General features: G+C 42.7%; 1 non-coding gene and 1 pseudogene across 1 annotated transcript; one reads left to right on the top strand and one right to left on the bottom strand.

Annotated features, from left to right (window-relative positions):
- The window catches only part of LOC133793819 (cathecol O-methyltransferase 1-like), a 35,338-nt pseudogene extending 18,824 nt beyond the window's left edge, over positions 1 to 16,514 (bottom strand).
- On the top strand, positions 11,362 to 11,468 carry LOC133798816 (small nucleolar RNA R71). The gene has a single exon (XR_009876034.1). It is a non-coding gene; the product is annotated as a small nucleolar RNA R71 (small nucleolar RNA).
- Positions 16,515 to 16,972: the final 458 nt, after the last annotated feature.

The following is a 16,972-nucleotide window of genomic DNA, read 5'->3' as shown; positions in this document are numbered from 1 at the left end:
AACTTTCGGGAAGCTAGAATTAGGCAATACGCTAATCTTTCGATCGGTGGGTATTTTAATTCTGCACCGATCAGCCTTTTGCTGACGTAGTAAACAGCTTTCTGCACGCCTTCTTCTTCCCGTATCAGTACCGCACTAGCGGCAACTTCGGTAATCGCCAGATAAATATACAAAGTCTCTCCTTCCATTGGTTTTGATAGGATAGGAGGTTGCGACATATGAGCCTTTATTGTCTGGAATGCTTGCTCGCAGTCTTCCGTCCATTCAAACTTTTTATTTCCCCTAAGTAGATTGAAGAATGGAACGCACTTGTCAGTTGATTTTGAGATGAATCTACTAAGGGCAGCTATCCTTCCGGTCAGGCTTTGGACATCCTTAATCTTTTCTGGCGACTTCATATCGATCAGGGCTTTTATCTTGTCGGGGTTGGCCTCGATTCCCCTTGAATTCACTATAAATCACAAAAACTTTCCTGACCCGACTCCAAAGGAACATTTGAGGGGATTCAACTTCATATGGTACTTGTTTAACACATCAAAGCACCTTTGCAAATCCTTCACATGTCCTTCAGCCTTCTTGGACTTTACCAGCATGTCATCCACATATACTTCCATGCTTACTCCGATCAGCTCCTTGAACATGTGGTTGACCAATCGTTGGTAAGTTGCACCTGCGTTTTTCAGTCCAAAGGGCATTACTTTGTAACAATATAAGCCCGTATCGGTCCGAAAGCTGGTATGATCCTCATCAGGGGGATGCATGCTGATCTGATTGTAGCCTGAATACGCATCCATGAACGAAAGGGTCTCATGCCCAGCGGTTGCATCGACTAGCTGGTCGATCCTCGGGAGTGGGAAGCAGTCTTTTGGGCAGGCCTTATTGAGGTTTGTAAAATCCACACAGGTCCGCCATTTTCCGTTAGGCTTGGGGACCAACACCGGATTGGAGACCCATGATGGATAAAACGCCACCCTGATGAACCCATTTTCTTTAAGTCTTTCGACTTCTTCTTTCAAGGCTCTTGATCTGTCTTTATCGAGCAGCCTTCTTTTTTGTTGCACCGGTGGAAAGACTTTGTTTATGTTCAGGACATGGCTGATCACCGCAGGGTCTATTCCGACCATGTCTTTATGTGACCAGGCGAAAACTCCCTGGTTCTCTTGCAAGAATTCCACCAGCGCCTGTTTCGCGGTAGGTTCTAAATTCTTCCCAATCCTTACGATTCGAGTCGGGTCTTTTTCATCGAGATGGACCTCCTCCAGGTCCTCGACGGGTCCAACATTTTCTTCACAATCCCCAAAGCGAGGATCCAAATCTATATCCTCACTTTGGGCAACACCCTATTTGGTGACTTTTCCACCTGATTGGGTTTGTCTGTCTTCCGTCATCTGTAATCGTTCTGGAGTAGCGCTCCTTGATGCTCCACTTTTTGCCTTTGTGATCGAGGCGTTATAGCACTCCCTGGCCTCCCTTTGGTTTCCCAAAACGCATCCTACTCCTGCGTCCGTTGGGAATTTCATGGCTAGATGCCACATGGAGATGATTGCCCTTAGTTCAACCAGTATGGGTCTTCCAATAACGGCGTTATACGCTGAAGGACAATCGACCACTACAAAAGTGGCGAGTAATGTCCTTGAGGCAGGCGCTGTACCCGTTGTTACTGGGAGTTTGATCATTCCGGCTGGTGCGAGTCCTTCTCCAGAGAAGCCGTATATGGTTTGATTGCAGGGCTCCAAGTCCTTCACGGACAGCTTCATGCGTTCCAGCGTTGATTTATACAGGATATTCACTGAACTCCCTGTATCGACCAGTACTCTTTTTACCATCATATTGGCCATTTGGATATCCACGACCAGCGGATCGGAATGTGGGAACCGGACGTGTTGGACATCGCCCTCAGAGAAGGTTATCCCGCACTCCTCTGAGCGGGCCTTTTTCGGCGCTCGGTCCTCCACAGTCATCATCTCGATGTCCTGGTCGTGGCGCAGAGTTCGAGCATATCGTTCTCTAGCCTTTCCGCTATTTCCAGCGAGGTGTGGGCCTCCACAGATGGTTAAAAGTGTTCCGGCTACGGGGGCAGGCTGTAATGGTGGCGAGCGTTGGCGTGTGGACGTCTGCTCGTTGCCACCTGGAGCTTCTCGTTGGGAAGTTCCCGAGGCCCGTACGTATCTTCTCAAGTGTCCTTGTCTAATGAGGAACTCGATTTCATCTTTTAGCTGGTTGCATTCATTAGTGTCATGTCCATAGTCGTTATGGTAACGACAGAATTTGGTAGTGTCTCTTTTCGAAATGTCTTTTCGAATGGGCCCAGGCTTCTTGTAGGGCACACTAGAGCTTGTGGCCTGGTAAACCTCTCCTCGAGACTCAACGAGGGCAGTGTAGTTAGTGAACCTAGGTTCATAATGATTACCCTTGGCTCGTTTATTGTCGGAGGTGGAAGGCTCATTGTGTTGCCGTTTCCCACCATTCTTGCCATTACCGTTGCCGTTTCCGTTGCCCTTGCCGTTGCCATTTGGTTTGGTGCCATTGGCGGCTTTGGCGGGTTCGGCAGCCTTCTTGCCCTTGTTCGAGGATTTTCCATCATCGGCAATGGCTTCTTCGAGTTTGATATATCGATCAGCTCGGTCTAAGAATTCCTGGGTGGTTCTGACCCCATCCTTACGAAGACTTTTCCATAGGGGCGAACGGCGCCTCACTCCCGCGGTTATAGCCATCATTTTTCCTTCGTCCCCGACTGTCTTTGCTCCGGCTGCCGCTCGCATAAAGCGCTGGATGTAATCTTTTAGTGATTCTCCATCTTGCTGGCGGATCTCAACCAGTTGGTTTGCTTCGGTCGGGTGGACACGACCTGCGTAGAACTGTCCGTAGAACTCCCTTACGAACATTTCCCAGGAAACTATGCTTGCAGGTGGGAACTTAAAGAACCATTCCTGCGCGGCTTCAGAAAGTGTTGCAGGAAAGATCCTGCACCGAGCGTCTTCGGACACCTTCTGAATGTCCATCTGGATTTCAAACTTATTCACATGCGAGACGGGATCTCCGTATCCATCAAAGTTCGGGAGCGTGGGCATCTTGAACTTGCTGGGAGTCTCTGCGTTGGCTATTCTTTGGATAAATGGAGTGCCTTTTCTTCTATCGTGGTCAATATAAGAGGTTCTTCCTCCGACCAATTGTTGCACAGCCTGATTTAGTGCGTCTATCTGGGCTTGCAAGGCAGTAGGAATAGCTACGGTCTCTGCTGCTGGGGGGATGTTCTCACCATGCTTCTCTCGACGATCATTGAGTATGTCTCTCAGATCTTCCTCTCTCCTCCGTTGCTCGCTACCTCCGAGCCGGTTGAAGACATTATTTTGCCGGAGTTGCCCCCCAGCATCTTGTCTATTTGGCTGATCATCTTGAGGTATTTGGCTCCTGCTCTTACCTTTATTTCCGTTCCTCCCATCAGCATTGTTCTTGCCTGAGTCAGCCTCATTGTAGCCGTGGCCATCTTTGAACTTTGACTGGCTATGGTAAGACTGGTTGTTCCCTCTATTCCCGTCTCTAGCAGAAACACCCCGAGCGTTAGGGGGTGGCCTGCGCTGGTCGCGATGTCCCCGTGCATTATCATGCTGTTGGGATCCACGGACCGCAGAGCCTAACTCCGAGTCTCTCCTGTTACCAGGAGGGTAGTGACCCCTGTTCGCTTGGTGTGGCCCATCATTCTCGCGGCGTCTAGGACTACGAGGCTGTCGCTCGGCCCTATTCTGCCTTTGCTGCGGGGGATTACCTCGAGCAGCATGGGATGGTGGATCTGCTTCGGGGTCCAGTGGGACGTCGTCATGGGGCATCTGGGGCTGTTCAGGCCTTTGCGGACTTGAAGGATGGACCGGTGGGCTAGGATTGGGACCTCCCTGGGGTGGCCCAGTTTCAGGTTGATTAGGCTGCGAGGCAGGCGCGGCCTGATTTCTGGCCAACAGCAAGGCCGCTTCAAGGGCTGCCATGGCCTCAGTCTGGCGGCGATCCACCTCCGCTTGTCTCTCGCTTAACTCCGCCCTCTGACGATCAAGTTCCTGCTGCTGCCTTGCCATAGCTTCTGCGGCAGTCTCTTGATTGGCTCTCAGACTAGCCAGCTCTTCCTGCAACGTGCCCAAGGTGTTCCTCAAAGTCGCATCGTCCATTTCCTCCTCTTCAAAATCTAGTTGCGGTTCATCTTCCGCCATGCTTGCAGGGGGAGGAGGAGGTGGCGGATTCGACGGTGTAGCGGCGGCGGTCTGAGCAGCTTTCTTCCCTGCTTTCGCCATTAGTTTTATCAACAATGATGAGTCGCCCTCTCAATGAAAGCACCAGAATGTTGACCCTCGATTTAGCCAACTGACACGGAGTCAAAATATGAATGATATAGACGAATATGTATAGATAATAACGTAATGACAAAAGTAAAGAAAACACAGTAATTTATAGTGGTTCGGCCCCAGAATCTGGTAACGACCTACGTCCACTTAGAATGATATTGATATGGGAACAAAAGTGTGATCAGAGAGCTTGGGCTCAATGAGTTTCAACACTCCTCATAAACAATACTAGTTTTCACAGATAATTTCTATATTTCTATGATTTCCGGGCTCCAAAAAAGGTCCCTTCCCATGAGCCATCTCCTGCTTTTTATAGGCTCATGGAGGGTTGCCCAATATTGTTACAGATATTATCCCCTGAATTATGGGATATTCAGAAGATTGCATGAAATAAATTCGGGATACATAAGATCTTTCCATAAATGTTGCTTTGCCAGCGGAACCACCGACCAGTCTGGTCGTGGTAAAAACAGGTCTGTCCTGCTTCTGGCGTGTCTCCTGGTCGATACTCTAGCAGACGCTCCAGGTGTCAGCCACGTGTCAAGAGATTATTTGCCACGTCACAAATGCTAATTTATTGGATAACACAAGATATTGTCCCAAGTACTCTCCTCACAAAGTTGGTCCTGTAAGTCCCTATATTCATCATTTTCGAAGGTAGGCAATTTGAAAATTTTATTGATATCACGTCTGTGAAATTTCACAGTTTTGCCCCTAACAGTTGCTTCCCAGGTATAGTCATGATGAAAAGCATTAGCATAAAATTCTCTAACTACAGGGATAATAGCAGTAATTGGAGGAGCACAGAAAACCTCCCACTTATGGGCTCTAATCACTGATGTATACTCTTCAGGGACAATAAACTCATCTTTCCAATTGGTAGAAAACCCTCTCTCTCGAATGAGGCTACGCTCCTTATCTTGAACGTACCTAGAATTGGCTGTTGGGTTGACAAACCTAGGCACATCCTCAAAATTTAGGTCGTCCTCGTTCTCTATGGGCGGGGGAGGTGGTTGACGTTTTTTAGCTTTTCCTGTGTTAGTGCATTTTCTACTGGTGGACATTATGACTTAAAAACCAAAACTACTCAAAAGAATGCACACTCCACCAACAATTTATTCAAGGGCACCAATTGCAAAAGTGATATCAATGTTCAATTTATAAAATTCCCCACTCTAAACAAGCACAAACAATGAACAATTCCTTCAAATTTCAAAAGCCCCAAATTTACACCTTATAATAAGAAAATGACAAAATTCTCCAAATAAATTGAAGACCCAATGAAATTGAACATAAAAATAAGCAACTATAGTTCTCAATTTCACCAATGTCAATTCAATTTCACAAAATCACAAAGAAAAATTCGGACCCAAAATTAGGTCAAAATTTCCCAATTACAAAATCAAAGAATCTCAATACACATGCAAATCCACCCACATGCAAAATTATTTCAATAATATCTTAAAAATCCAGAAATACCATATATTTATCAAACACTACACAGAATTTCAGATTCAAGAGATTAGCATGACATTTTTTCTTAAGAACACAATGTAGAAATTAAAAGGAGAAAGAGGAATGGGACTTACAATGGTAGATGATAATGGAGAGAGTGAAAATGAGTAGAAGAGAGTGATACTTACAAAACCTTGGATGAATATGGCCTGTTGAAAAAAAATTGAAAGAAATGAAAGAAGGAGAGAATCATAATTTTTTTTTTTTTGGAATGAAAAGAAGAGGAGAATGAGAAAGTGAAGGAGAAGAAATCTGATGAAAATATATTATTATTATTATTATTATGTATTTATTTATTTATTATTATTATTTTTTTATTTGAAGAATACGGGATCCTGTGGCCGTAGAACCCCATTCCTACGGTCGCAGGAATGTCCCCAATTCACATATGCTTCTGGACCTGCGGCCGCAGAACACTCTTCCTGCGATCGCAGGATTGCTCTACTTTTGCCCAGATCTCTGATCCTGCGGCCGCAAAAGGTGATTGATTGCTCTATAAACCACACTTTCATCATTTTTTTTTTCTCTTCTTTTTTTCTTTATTTTTTTCTTCTCTCTTTTTTCTTCTTTTTTTTTTCACGTATTTCACGATGACAAAACCATAATATTTACAATAAAATAAAATAAACCAAAAACTAATAAATAAAATAAAAATTGTCTCAACAAAAATTTCTTAAAAACTAAAAAAAAACTTAAATGAACTTGGGATGCCTCCCAATGGCGCTGTCGTTAACGTCATTTAGCCGGACGCTGACCTCCTCTTCAGAAAGGCTTCAACAAAATAATTGACTTGGCTTGATCAATAGGACCACCCAAATATGGCTTCACACGTTGACCGTTCACCTTGGATGTTTCATTATTTCGATTTTTTAACTCCAACGATCCATAAGGAAACAATGTTACTACTGTGTACGGACCCGACCATCTTGATTTCAATTTTCCTGGAAAAAGTTTCTTCCGTGAAGTGAACAATAATACCTGCTGACCGGGTTGAAATTCTTTTCGAGACAAGTTCTTATCGTGCCATCTCTTGGTGCGTTCCTTGTAAATCTTAGCATTCTCATAGGCTTCATCCCTAAACTCTTCAAGTTCATTCAATTGCATTAGCCTATTTTTCCCAGCTGCATTCCAATCCATATTCAACCTTCGCATTACCCAGTATGCTCGATGTTATAATTCCACCGGTAAATGGCAAGCCTTACCAAAAACCAACCGATAAGGAGGCATGCCAATGGGAATCTTAAAGGCCGTTCTATAAGCCCATAAAGCATCATCAAGCTTTTTAGACCAATCCTTCCTCGAGCTATTAACTGTTTTTTCAAGAATGCTTTTGATCTCCCTATTAGAAATTTCCGCTTGCCCATTAGACTGTGGATGATAAGGCAAAGCAGTTCTATGTCGTACTCCATACCGAGCAAACAAAGCACAAACCATTTATTACAAAAATGACTCCCTTCATCGCTTAAGATAGCTCGAGGAGTTCCAAACCGAGTAAAAATATTCTTGTGCAGAAAATTTAGAACTACTTTACCATCATTCGTAGGAGTCACCGCTGCTTCCACCCATTTAGACACATAGTCCACAGCGAGTAGTATATACTTGTTATTGTTGAGGATGGAAATGGACCCATGAAATCTATCCCCCCACACATCGAACAACTCAACTTCAAGAATAGCATTCAGCGGCATCTCATCTCTTCGTGATATGTTACCGGTGCGTTGACATCTATCACAAGACTTAACAAAAGTATTTGCATCTTTAAATAAAGTAGGCCAAAAGAAACCACATTGCAATACCTTTGCTGCTGTCCTGGTAGCACCAAAATGACCCCCACAATGAAGAGTGTGACAGTGGGTGAGAATAGAGATCATTTCGTCTTCCGGTACACAACGACGAATTATTTGATCAGCACAATGTTTATAGAGCATGGGCTCCTCCCAATAATAATGTTTGATTTCTGAATAGAATTTTTTCAACTGTGCTCTAGAAATCTCAGGAGGCACAACCTTTGCCACTAGGAAATTGACATAATCTGCATACCATGGTGCTTTGGTGTTGTCACTCACCCCAAACAATTGCTCATCTAGAAAATAATCATTGATTTGCACTTTCTTGGTAATTTGATCTTCCTCAACTTCCAGCCTAGACAAATGATCCGCCACAAAATTCTTGGTAGCCTTTTTATCATGGATTTCCATATCGAATTCTTGGAGTAACAAAACCCACCGAATGAGACAGGGCTTAGCATCTTTCTTTGTCATTAGATATTTAATAGCGGAGTGGTCCGTGTACACAATCACCTTATTACCAATTAAATACGAACAGAACTTATCGAAAGCATAAACTATAGCTAGGAGTTCTTTTTCTGGTGTTGCATAATTAAGTTGAGCATCGTTTAAAGTTCGACTAACATAGTATATGGTTCAAAATACCTTGTCCACTCGCTGCCCAAGAACCGCTCCAATTGCATAATCACTAGCATCGCACATAAGCTCAAATGGAAGGTCCCAATTAGGCGCACACATTATAGACGCTGAATTGAGCTTCTCCTTTAGAGTCTTGAAGGCAGTCAAACATTCTTCATTAAAATCAAAAGGGACCCCATTCATTAGCAAGGTGGACAATGGCTTCGAGACCTTGGAAAAATCTTTGATGAATCTCCGATAAAACCCCGCATGGCCCAAGAAACTCCTCACTCCTTTAACTAAAATTGGAGGTGGTAAATTCTCTATAGTAGAAATCTTAGCCCAATCCACTTCAATGCCTTTACTAGAAATTTTGTGTCCCAAGACAATCCCTTCTCTCACCATAAAGTGGCACTTCTCCCAATTAAGTACCAAATTTGATTCTTCACAACGTTTAAGAACTGCTTCTAGGTGATCCAAGCATTCATCAAAATCAGACCTGAACACCGAGAAGTCATCCATAAAAATTTCGATACTTTTTTCAACCATGTCGGAGAAAATAGCCATCATGCACCTTTGAAAAGTGGCGGGTGCATTACAGAGACCAAAAGGCATCCTTCGGAAAGCAAATGTACCATATGGGCAGGTGAATGTTGTCTTCTCTTGATCCTCCGGAGCAATGGAAATTTGGTGGTAACCTGAATACCCGTCTAGGAAACAATAATAACTGTGGCCTACAAGCCTATCAAGCATCTGATCTACAAATGGCAGCGGGAAATGGTCCTTCCACGTTGCCTTATTCAACTTGCGGTAATCAATACAAATCCTCCATCCCGTCACAGTACGCGTAGGGATGAGTTCATTGTTCTCATTTTTTACCACAGTTATTCCTCTTTTTTTTTAGGCACCACTTGAACAGGGCTCACCCAAGCACTGTCAGAAATAGGATAGACTACCCCCACACCCAACCAGTTAAGTATTTGCTTCTGAACAACATCCTTCATAGAGGGATTTAGCCTTCTTTGAGCTTCAATGGAAGGTTTGCTATCTTCTTCCATAAGAATTATGTGCATAATTATTGAAGGGCTAATTCCTCGAATATCAGCTAAAGTCCACCCAATATAGCACGTTTATGAGCCCTCAAAACCCTCAAAAGTTTTTCTACTTCACCTTTTGACAGCAATGAAGATATAATAACCGGCAGCGTTTCTTTCTCCCCCAAGTACACATAACAAAGATGCTTCAGTAAAGACTTCAACTCAAGGATTGGAGGCTTTTCAATAGATGGTATGGGGCGCTCAGGAACCTGCCCCAATTCTTCAAATTTCTTCTTGTAATATGGACCATAAGAATTGATCCATTTCACATACTCATGAGTCTCCAAATCCTCCTCTTCATTATCAACACCCAACGCCAAAGCCAATTCAAGAGGATCATTAGTAATCCTCTTTTTCGAAACCACCTCATCAATCACATCAACATTAAAGCAACTATCACTTGCTCTTGGATAAGACATGGCCTTAAATACATTAAAGACCACTTCTTCCCCTTGAACTCTCAACCTCAACTCACTCTTTTGCACATCAATAAGGGCTTGCCCAGTAGCCAAGAATGGTCTCCCAAGAATAATGGGAACTGTTGTATCCTCCTCCATATCTAGAACAATGAAATCCGCTAGAATAATAAACTTGTCAACCTTGACTAACACATCTTTAATAACTCCCCTTGGGTGCTTGATTGATTGATCCGCGAGTTGTAGAGTAACAGTAGTAGGCTTTGCCTCACCAAGACCAAGCTTCCGAAAAACAGATAGAGGCATGAGATTGATACTTCCTCCTAGATCACAAAGAGCATGTTTGCATTCAAATTTCCCTATAGTACAAGGGATAGTAAAACTCCCCGGATCTTGAAGCTTTTGTGAGAGCTTCCTTTGTAGAATTGCACTGCACTCCTCAGTAAGTGCCACCGTCTCAAAGTCTTCCAACCTTCGCTTCTTCAATAAAATCTCTTTCATGAATTTTACATAACTCGACATTAGTTCCAAAGCCTCAGCAAATGGGATGTTAATGTGAAGCTTTTTAAACACCTCAAGAAACTTTGAGAATTGTTTGTCAAGGGAATTCTTCCAGAGTCGTTGTGGATATGGGATTTTGACATTAGAATTAACAACTACCGGTTGAATCTTTTCCTTGGTTGCAAGGCCTTCAGTAACCTTTTCCTCCACTTGGGGCTCAACTTTTTCATTACTCTCCTCTTCTACAGCCTTTTTTTCTTGAGTCCCTTTTTGAGAAGGACCCTCAATTTCTTTCCTGCTCCTCAGAGTGATAGCTTGGCATTGCTCCTTAGGATTTACCACAGTATTGTTAGGAAAATTCCCTTGAGGCCTAGTATTCAACATATTAGCTAACTGCCCCACTCGCATCTCCAAATTTCTGATGGAGGATCTAGTCTCAGTCATAAACTGAGTTTGAGTGTTGGTGAGAGTCAATAGGGCAACCTGTAATTCACTAGGTTGTTCTGTAGAAGCTGGCGGCTTAGGTTGTTGAGAGGTTGATTCTTGTGGTGGAGCTTGAGTCACAGGCCGCTGATACGGTGGTTGAAACGGTTGTTGTTGTTGGCCTTGATTATTTCTCCAGGAAAAGTTAGGATGGTTTCTCCACCCCAGATTATATGAGTTAGAGTAAGGATTGTTGTAGGGCCTCTGAAAACTACCCACTGCCTGAACTTGAGCTTGATCTAATGGAACATTGTTAGGATCTAAAACAGCTTGGCACTGGTCAAAAGAATGAGACCCCCCACACAATTCACACATTACTTGGGCTTGCACAACCTGGGCAGACATGGTATTTTGTTGCAATTGCTTAGTTAGAGACGCAACTTGAGCAGTTAAGGCTGTGATTGCATCTAATTCGTGAACCCCTGCAACCTTTTTATTACTGCCCGCTCGTTCACTTGGCCATTGGTAATTATTAGTGGCCATTTCCTCTAAGAGTTCATAAGCTTCATTAGCAATTTTACTCATAAACGCTCCTCCCGCTGCTGCATCAATGATTGTGCGAGTGGTACCGCACAAACCATTGTAAAAGTTGTGGACCAACATCCATTTCTCAATACCGTGGTGGGGACATTTTCTGATTAAGTCCTTGAACCTCTCCCAAGCATCATACAAGCATTCTCCCTCAAATTGAGAAAAGTTATTGATCTCCTCTCTCAATTTAGCAGCCTTAGCAGGTGGAAAGAACTTCGCTAAAAACTTCTAAGCTAAAGCATCCTAAGTGGTGATAGTATTGGCCTCAAGTGAATTTAGCCAACTTTTCGCTCGCTCCCGTAGTGAGAATGGGAACAAACGCAATCTAATGGCATCATCACTCACCCCATTCATCTTGAAAGTAGCACACAACTCCAGGAAATTTGCTATGTGCATATTGGGGTCTTCAGTGGGGAGGCCACTAAATTGAACCGCAGTTTGGACCATCTGCAATATAGCAGGTTTGATCTCAAAATTATTTGCCTCTACTGCTGGAGGACGGATGCATGAGTGTACTCCTGTGACAATAGGGAGTACATAGTCCCGTAGAGCTCCTGGACGGGCAGGATTATGATTTTTTTGTGCTTCCCCGCTCATGTTTTCCACGCTGTTGTTATTAATATCTGCTGTAACAACAGTGGAACTTTCAGCCCTCTTGTTTTTTCTGTTTCGCTTGCACTCTTTCTCAATCTCAAGATTAATTGGAATTGGACTGTCAACTCCCCTTCTACTGCGCATATAAGGAAAATACTTGAGATAAAGAACAACCACAGCCAAACAAATTAGAAATTATGTAAAAGAAAACAACCAAATTAGAAATAAAATTAACTATTTTAATATTGATAATTTTTCAGTCCTCGGCAACGGCGCCAAATACTTGTTGCGAAAATTAAGCTACGCAAGTATACGTAATCGCTTTTGTAGTTTATTCCGGTAAGACCGATATCGTTCCCACGGAGACTGAATTATCAATGACCAAATAATTAATTTTTAGTTTCTATTTGACTAATGAAACCTAGATTTGTGAATTTTTAAAACAAGAAAATAGAAATAAATAACAACTGCAGAAATCAAATAATAACAAAAACACAAGATTAAATTCACTGTAAAATAATTAGGAATCCTAATCTTCTCTACTATCCACTCTATTATTCTTGAATTTAATTATTACTGAAATTCTTCTCACTGAAATGATAGGCATGCAAAAGTGTTAACTATTCGAATGAAGAAATAGAAAACTCGACCTAATGTGAATTCCCTATATTTCTCTGGTCAATTCAAACAATAGGAAGCAATGAATACAACCATAAATCACATAAACCAATTTGATACTCTCGTTCTAAATTGAAATCTATGTCTATTCAATTTTAGCATATTCAAATCTCACTTTTCAGATTTTGATTCAAATTCATAAATCATATGTAAAAGGTGATCAGTCAATTACATAAACAATAAACACAAAGTGAATAGATTTCAGATGGAGAAGAAATAGATAAATACATTAAATCATAATAGAGTTTCAAGAGAGTCAATTAGAAATCCTAAACAGAAATTTAGTTCATGTTTATCATTAAGAAATCCATAAACATGAAATTAACATAAACTAAAATTAAAAAGAAAAGAAAAGAAAAGAACTCTAGATGATCAATCCAAAGCCTCCTTAGCCTCCTCTCTCAGTCCAGATATCAAAAAGTGCCTCATTCCCTCTCATTTATCGTCATTTAAACCTAATTAGTGTTTTGTTAAACATGAAATGACTAAAACGCCCTTAATTAAAAATTTGCATTTTTCTCTTTTTCAGACATATCCTGCGGTCGCAGGAATGCTCTAGAAATGCAAAACTCCTCTGAAGTTGCAGCCGCAAGACACACTTCCTGCGGTCGCAGGAAGTACTCCGAAACACATTTTCCACCACCTTTTGTCATTTTGTCTATGTTTCCACCATGTTTCCACACCTAAGTCACATTAGTCCTTCGACACCTGAAAAACATACAAAAACAAACGTAAAATAGAACAAAACAAAACAAACACCTAATATTTTTCCTAAAAAAACCCATAGATAAATGAGTCTAAATCTCATTTATCACACGACGACAAACTCGTAGTGATCATTGTGCATTCGAAATGTTGTCTTATGGATGTCCCGTCGGTCCATTCTGATCTGGTGGTAACCAGCCCGCAAATCTAGCTTAGAAAAAATGGTCGCCCCGCCTAATTCATCTAACAACTCGTCAATGGTGGGGATAGGGAATCGATCTTTGATGGTGATTCCATTTAGAGTGCGGTAATCCATGCAAAAGCGCCATGTGCCATCCTTTTTCTTGACTAATAACACTGGCGACGAGAACGGGCTGGTGCTATGGCGAATAAACCCGCACACAAGCATCTCTTGTACCAACTGTTCCATGACATCCTTTTGAAAATAAGGATAACGGTATGGTCAGACATTGACTGGGGCTGAGCTTGGTGCCAAATGAATGCGGTGGTCCATGGGTCGAATAGGCGGCAGTTGACTCGGCTCAGAAAACACAGCGGCGAACTCACGGAGAACGTTCTGTCCTGCTCGAGGAATTTGCAACATAAGCTGACCCAACTCAGCTCCCATTAGAGTAGAGTCTGAAGTGATCGTCGATAGCTGGAAAAAACAGCTAACCGAATCATCACCGAGTAAGCAACTCAGCTGTGAAAATGATACCTGTCGAGTGTGCATCTTTGTGTTCCCTTCCAAACGCACGGTTCGTCCCGCCCACTGAAACTCCATAGTTAATTCCTTATGGTTATGAATACACGGACCCAATGTTTGTAACCACTGCATGCCGAGAACAACATCCAATCCCAAAATCGGTAAAACGAACAAATCGACAAGGAATTGGTGACCTTGTAACTCTAATGGAACCTGTTGGCACTACTGAGAACAAGTAAGGTAATGACCGCTGCCCATATAAACCCAGAAACATTTGGTGTCCTCGCGAGGAAGACTAAGTTTGATAGCCAAATCCTCCTGGATGAAATTCATATTGTTGCCCGTGTCGATGAGAACCTCTAACTGATTCAGTCCATGAGTGGCCATAAGCCGAAAATTTTTGGGATTAGTAGAATTCGCTAGAGGATGTAGACTGACCTCCTCCCCCGCCTCACTGTCGCTTATTTCCAATGGCAATTCGACACTATCCGGCTCATCCTCCATACCGCACAACACCATCATTCAATTCTTGCATTTGTGGTTGAAATTGAATTTCTCGCCGCAAGTGAAACAAAACCCCTTGTCACGGCGGTCTTTCAATTTTTCCAGAGTGAGTCGCTTAATAGGGAACTTAGGTGCATGGAAGACCTTTGCAGACGAACCAGAAGGTGACAAGGATGGCAGAGCACTAGGCGATTCGTTCCCCGAATACACCCTTGAACGAGGCCCAACCAGAGTGGATCGGTTGGTGAAGGCCATATGGCGATCCTCATACATCTAAGCTTTAGCGATAACATCGGCGAAGTTGGTCGGAGCAGCAAGGAGTAGTTCACGCCTAATATATAGCTTCAATCCCTAGATAAAAAAAATTAAGAAACATGGAGTTGGAAACCCCACTAATCCGAGTTATGAGATTCTCAAATTCCGCCCGGAACTGAGCAATCGTGTCTACCTGTAGCAGTTTAGCAATCCGACCTAGAGGGTCATCGTATAACGAGGAGCCAAATCTTTTCTCAAGCTCCCGAAGAAAAACATCCCAGCTGGTCAGCGTACCCCCACATTCCATCCACTGAAACCAGGTAGAGGGCTCTCCCTCCAAATGAAAAGCGACCACATCAAGGTGCATTTCCGGTTCGATTTGATGAAGATCGAAAAATTTGTTGATCCGATAAATCCAACTTGCAAACTTAGAACCGCAGAAACGGAGCACTTTCACGCAAAGCGTCTTCAGAATCGCAGTGACCTCCCGAGAGGCTGGCCCGCCCATAGAACCCCCGATGGCTTGACTCTAGTCCGAGCCCGGCTCGACCTGTGCTGCAGGTGGAGCAGTTAGCGTAGAGGAGAATTGAGAAAGCTGCTCCTCCGTGCGGAGACGATGTTGCTCCAACAGAGACGTGAAACGATCCAGCTGAGAGTCGGCGTGTTACTTCAAACTGATATCCATGGCCTTCAAGAGCTTGGCAATCTCCTCATTCTTCATGTCTCTGCAACAGAAAAATGAAAGCACCAATTGTTACATAATGTAATCAAACACACTCTTTGAGTCAGTGCCAAACTCCCAAAATACAATCAAATTCCACTAATTGCATAAAAATTTCAATACAAACCAGCAGGAGTATATATATGTCCAGTAAAAGAAAATAACCCCAAAGCACCGAAAATGCAAAATGAAAGAACAATAACCAATAAGCAGTAATAGAAATCAGTTGGTTCTTCCCCTTCTCTCAACGTCTTCCCGCGACTACATAGTCCCTCATCCATTTTGGCTCCACGCGCTTACGGATTCCACGCTCTGACTTGTGTTCCTATTTATCTTCTTCAGCCTCCCTGGTTACTTCTTTTGCTACCCGACTTCCTTCAGCTGAGTGTGAGGTAGAGACTTCATCTTGGGCCATGTCTTCCTGGGCTGTCATCTCAACCCATTTCCCAGCTTCTTCTTGGATCGCTTGGCTGTCCAATGGTATTTGGGCCTGGCTAACAAAAATCCATCCCTTTTCACTTATTAGTCTACGATTAATCGTGTAGTTAAAACTTGAACTAATTAAATAATACTACCTTACTAAGAAGACCCGTAAAAATATTATCCATGCTCTTACTTGTAAGTATAAAAAGAAGAAATAAAGACTGACCAACTATCCAAGAAGACCTTATCTTGTACCAATGACATCAAGGGACCCAATGAAACACCATCTTCATCAGTGACAAAGTACTTAGATACATTTTTAAGACTATAGACCCTTAGATCATCAATCTCCAGAGAAAATGTAAGCAGAGTGGCTAGCTAGCATTTTGAGGATGCAGTCTAGCATTCTAGGCGCATCAGGGTTGCTGGTTGGCATCTGTGCCACGATCTCCGCTGCAAATTGCTTAGCTGCCTCGCCAGCTTTGGCTATGATATCGAAAACTCCAAGCTCAATGGTGGATTGCAAGGACATGGAGAGCACAGTTGAGTTCGCAAGTCGTGCTGCGTATGCGAGGTTCTCTTCTTCTTGTTTTCTTTCATCATTAACAACTTGTGGAGTGTTTACTGATTCTTTTGAGGGAGGCGCCATGAGAGTACTGTCTTTTGGTGCTTGAGATTAATGTTGTGTCGTGACAATGTATAAGAAATGCGTAGTTTTGCTGGTTTATAGTCTCTGAATGGATGAGTCAAACGTAACAGTGTTGTGTATCAGCCTTGTGACTGTTGGTTTTTATTGATCAAATCAGAGATTATACTCAACGGAACAACAATCAAATTGTTAGATTAATCCCATAAGATTTCTAGATCTACTTCTTCACATGCATAAATATATATATATATATATATTGAATCAAGGACATGAACAGAAAAATTACCTCAGGTCCTTCCTTGCTGCTATCTTTTCGTATGGCTAAATCCTCGAGATCTCACACCAAGATCTTCCAAAATGTTCTCAGGCACACAAAGAACGAGTGTGGGCTCGCTATACAAATAATAGGCAATAAACTATTTATCAGATGTTCTCAACACATGAAATCTGAAAAAGTT

This window comes from Humulus lupulus, chromosome 8 (genome assembly GCF_963169125.1).
Source record: "Humulus lupulus chromosome 8, drHumLupu1.1, whole genome shotgun sequence".
Classification (NCBI taxonomy): domain Eukaryota; kingdom Viridiplantae; phylum Streptophyta; class Magnoliopsida; order Rosales; family Cannabaceae; genus Humulus; species Humulus lupulus.
This window is presented reverse-complemented; position numbering and strand designations above follow the sequence as displayed.